Below are 5690 nucleotides of genomic sequence, written 5' to 3' on the forward strand. Positions count from 1 at the left end.
CACAGGTGCCTCAGTTATGCCCTGTCTTTCCCATTCCAGGACATGCCACACCACACCACACCACACCACATTTTTATAAGCAGCCACAGGAATTCAGAAACAGAACACTGCTCTCTGTATCATCCTCCATAGCAGGGAAAAATGGTGTCTTGAAAAGAAGGCCTCTGGGGTGGAGTGAGGGAGGGAACAATGCATGGAGGAGGCAGCTCACAACATGGTGCTCAGGCTAGTCCAGTTTGTTATTATAGGACTTATATATAAAGGACTTAAGTTTCCAGAAGCTGGATTTGGGGGTGCCCTATACTGCCTTTATAGTAGATAAACTCGTGCAATGGAACTTAGGATAACCTTCTACAAGGAATTATCTGATGCAGGGGGCTTCTTCACTTATTAGGGGCATGGGGTATTATGGAGTGTGATCAGATGTTGTTACACCTCAGTGATTCTTTGGCCTTATGATGCCCATAGACCTGTTTCCTCTAGGGGGCCAAACTGGCTCCAGTATTCCCAAAATAGAAAGGTAAACCACCTTTCATTTTACTGGAACAGATCTTATGCTTTGTTCTGTTTTCTTGGCTGTCCCTGTGTCATGATATCAACTTTAAAATCTAAGGCAAGATCTGGCTAACATAGCCAGAGAATAGGGCATGGCTGAAGTGAGTTCACAGAAGCATAGGATCATAGGAAAGTAGGCCTGTGTCACAGACCAGCGGGGCGCTGTGAGTGTATCAATTCTATCGCAGGCCAACTGGGCACTGCAAGGGTATCAGACACTGGGCTGTTCAGTTCAGTTTCGGATCAAGGAGGTAAAGTTTGGAGTGAAGCAAAGGCAAATTTATTATAGCTTACACACACAACAGTTAACAGAAAGATAAATGCGATAAGCTGATAATGCAGTATTAAAGAGCTAATAGTAAATAATGACAAGAGGTAGATGGATCAATTCTGTCGCAGGCCAACTGAGCACTGCAAGGGTATCAGCCACTGGGCTGTTCAAAACAACAGATAGACAGACATGGGTTGGCAACTTATCAACAGTTCCTTGATGCCAGGTGCATACCAAGTGATTCCAGTGAAGTCAGGTGTCTCCCATCGACGCTGTCGGAGGGATTACCAGGGAAGGTCCCTTGATTAGGATCTGATCCTCACTCACACTGGGAGTCTAGAATCCAGGCTTGGAACAGCAATGACCGTTCTGTTTCCTCCTTTCTGCTGGTCACCTGACGCACAGGATTTTTAGTCTTATACTAATCTGTTGTCTTTAGAGCCACTCACAATCTTGCCTTATAGCTGTTACTCTATGGGATTGAAAGGTGTTAAAAATTATCATAAAAGGTTACTACCCAGGCTCAGATTTATCCAATAAACAAATTACAATGCAGCATCTTCAGGTTTGAAATTGACATTACTAAGCCCAATGCTTTTAGCTTTTTCTGAATATGCTTTTTTGGGATGTGCTTTCCTGGAATGTGTTGAGTATGCCAGCCAGTTGGATCCAGTTTTTATCATCGAGGCTGAATCCTGAGCAAAAAGCATTAGGTCAGCTAATCTTGCAGCTACAGCTTTGCCTTTGGGGCCCAGTCAGTTCCACAATTAATACAAACAGTTTTATCATTTTGGTTAAACTTATGACAGACAAGTTACATTTATGGGTTATGAACTTACAAGTTTTATATTAGCTAATATTACCTGTTAAGCAAAATACCAAATGCCTCCAAGAAGCACATATTTATTGCTTATTAATCACTCTGGTTCTAGCCATTACAGCCTGGAAGGGAACTCATGAGGTCATCTAATTTTACCCCCTGTTCAAGGTAGGATCATCCATGACCGAACCATCCCAGTCCTATCCCTTCCTTTGCGATGGGCTGGATTTGCCTTCACTAGAGGGGAAAAAAAGGAGTAGAATTAATGACACCCTTGAGCCTTTTTTCACATGATATTAGTGGTGCAACTGTCATGCATGTAGACGCACACCCTCTAGTTCAGTTACTGATAGCAGCAAAGTCACAGTGCCACCAACTTTGGTTACCAAGTGCATTTTCAAGGTGATGGACAAGCTTGTACAAACAGAGGTACATCCTCCTCCTGATCCATTTCACTGACTGAAAAATCATCTCTGTAATTCCTGGACTCAGGGAAGAGGACACATCAGAGAAACCTTGGTTCTTCCTTCTTTTCAATGCCTTGCAGACCCTGCTCCACTCATCAGACCTATGTGCATACCCAAGAAGGGAAATCCTGAAACAGTTAGACCCTGAGATAGAAAAACAGCCTCCCTGGGTGTGTGTACATATGCAGTTAATTCATCTGAATATACTCCAGCTCAGTTTGAGCCACTTAAACTAATCTTGACATAACTAATCTTGACATCACTATCTACGTGTGTGTTTAAGCTTAGTAATTTACTGTGCTGCTGGATACCACTTGTATCTGACGGGAATATCTGGCAGTGGAGTAAATTAGTTTACTGCACCCTAGTTGCCATGTACATGTAAACAGTGACACTTTACTGTGTAGCAAATGAATCTCATGCACAATAAAGCATCTCATATACATGTGTCCTATGACAACTTGTCCTTCTTTCTGATAGTTAGAGTGCCCCAGATATACATATCCAGACACACTATCTCCACGCAGGAAGGATTTGTTCTCTTGCAGTACTGACACAGTATGTTCTGTACCCTAGTGCACTGCAGGGCTCATAGCTACAAGGCCAGTGCTCCCCACAGTCCTGAATCTGACTCCACTAATCTAAACATCACAGAACACCCTGCCTCTATATTCTCCCCCAACTCAGGCAACATCTACCACAAGAGAGTGATACTGCGTGCATCTACACGTTCATTAATGAGCTGTAGTTACTGCACACTAAGTTTAGTACTTGAATAACCAAGTACTAAAGCAATGTGCAGTAACTTGCACTACTGTGCAGTAGCACCAGCACATTGTTTTTTTCAGATATTAACTGTACAGTAGCCGAATACTACTGCACAGCACAAGTTTTGCCCAGCATGCTACGGAGCACTGTTATTAGACTACTGCATAGTTAGAGTGTTGTATAGACACACCCACTCTGTAGAAACTATGGTATAAGTTAGTCTTAAGCTAAGACCATTCTGGTAAATAGTCTGGCAGTAGGTGTATACATCTACCCCCAAGTACCTAGAAATCATTCCTTGAGAATCTGAAAAAAATTCTCATTATTTGTTTAAAAATTGTGAGGATTGATTCTTTATATATATTTTGGGTGCCCTCCCTCCCCTTCTCTGAGTCTTTAGGTCATAGTGGCTGCATCTGCATGAGATGCTACTGTGCAGTTGTTACTGTGCATTTATTTAGTATTTGTATAAACAAGGACTAAATGAATGTGCAAATTACTGCACAGTAGTGCTGACAAATGCTTTTTTTGTGATGCTACTGTGCAGTACCCTAATAGTACTGTGAAATAATGTCGCATAATGGTTTTTGCCACATGATGCTACTGTGCAGTCATATCAGGCTACTCCAGTCAGCATCTTGTATAAGCACGGTCACTGATATCCTGTTTTCAAGCTGAAAATTAAGGAAATATAGGCCACAAAGTCTGAAAGTTGACAACGCCACCAGGGGTTCTTTTGACCTGTTTGCCACTGTTTATGGCTAAACAATCTTAGCTACAGAAACAATGAAGAGTCCACTGTTGGAAAATAGGGAGTTTTTGCTACTTACATGTATCCTCGTTAGTGGATAGTGTGTATCAAAATAGACCCGTGGTGCAGCATCCTTAGTCAAAATGTACTGGCTGGGCTTCCTACAGGCTGTAAAACCCCTTAGAAGATGGCCAGAAAGCTGGCATGATTTCCTGATAGGTGCTTTTGCTTATTTGTAGCACTCTGCCATAGAGGTAAATCAGTTTGCGATATGCAAACGCTGTTAAAGATGATTTAGTCATTGGAAGGAACTGTGTCTTCCTTTGACAGCACTTTCTAATCCCAGAAGCCCCCTTTGCAGGAGCCTCAGCAACAAGATAATTGATTTTAACTTCATTATGTATTTTTACTCTCAACAGGGGCGACATAACTCACATGGCCAAGCCAACAACAATAGATAATGCTAGGTGTGTATATTGCTGGAGGAGACTGAGGTGTTTTATAGGTGATAGCAGTTTCTTCTTTCTCATGGGAAGGGATGTAGCTTTCTTAAACATGACAAATTGAAAGAGTAGCAAGAGTAGAGGTATTGCTCTATAGGTTGCTTCTTACAGGCCTGCACCAGCTGCTAGGAAGTGGAATCTGGGCCTTGTTCTGAAGCAGCCCTCTACTGTATTATGCACTGCTCTGCAAAAATATCTTTATTCTGATCTCCTGCACTGCCCTACAAGTATGGGCCTGAGTCTGTGTTCTTCAGTGCTGACCTCAAACCATCCCTTAGGATAAAGGCTTGTCCTGTCTTTACAGCTCTATCAGGGCCCTTCATTTCTGGTTTGCAATAGCTGGACCTGGTGACCCAGAAGGTACCTTCCAGTACTTTGTGCAAATACTCCTGACCAAGCCTTTCCTCACTTTTTACCATGGTTGGCTTTTCAGAGTCATCCCAAAGTGTTCTCCTGAATTAGACTCTGTTGTGACTGCAAACCTGTAGGACTGCACTGGCATTCCTGGAGACAGAAATTTCAGCCTGAAGAATCTTTTTTTCCCCCCAGGTCAGGCTGCCTGACCAGGAAAATACCTAGTATGGATCCTAGAGCCCACACTAAGCTGGAAGTGCAGATGGAAAAAGCAAACATCCTTTCACTTACAGGTTTCACTTACAGGAATATGGGTTCTCTGAGATTGTAAACATTCCCCATAATGGATACCACCAGCAAAGGAACTGGGAAACTCCAGGGGCAGGCTATATTGTTATCTGTATCCTCTGAAGACTATGTACAGAGGGAGGCCCCTAACAAACCACATACTGGTGGGTGTCCTACTATCTGTATCACCAGTATGAATTAAAGTGGCTCCCATAGGCACAGAAGAGTTGTGTACTACTGTATAAATATTGGCGGGGGGTGATAGGTTTGGTTTCCTGTTCTGTTCTGTTTTGTTGGTTTACCAGTAAAATTATAAACTTAAAAGGGGAAGGCAAAAATGTATTTCAACATACAGTAAAACAGAATTGGTTCCTCAGAGAAAGTGAAGACTAAAAAAAATGTAATTTTGAATCAAATGAAAGTTTTGACTCATGATAAACTTGAACATTTCCTTTTTACTTTGTCCATTCATTTGTTCATTATATATTGTTTTATTTATTATATTTTAATAAATTTGGGGCAAATTTGATCTTGAAAGATTTGGAAAGACTGAAACAGTTTGCTTTGCAAACCTCAGAACAAATGTTTGTACTTTACAGCAGTGGTCTCCAAAGTGCGGTGCGTGAGATGATCCCAGGAGGTTCATGAAGAAAATTAGAACTTGTAAATTAGAAACTTGTATTTTTACTTGAAAATTTGTAATCTTGAAAATTCGAACTTGTATTTTTTTTTTTTATCTAAAAAAATAAGAAAGAAATTAAGCTTAACTAATATTTAATATACAGATTGACACTGGTGTTGCAAAAGATTGCAGTCCGTTTCTTGGAGGCCACCAAAATCATAGACACACACTCATTAGCAGCACAAAAGGTGTATTTGCAAATAGGATTAGAGCAGAGTCAAAGACTCAGAT

This window comes from Crocodylus porosus, unplaced genomic scaffold (assembly GCF_001723895.1).
Source record: "Crocodylus porosus isolate Cpor-Errol unplaced genomic scaffold, CroPor_comp1, whole genome shotgun sequence".
In the NCBI taxonomy this organism is placed as follows: domain Eukaryota; kingdom Metazoa; phylum Chordata; order Crocodylia; family Crocodylidae; genus Crocodylus; species Crocodylus porosus.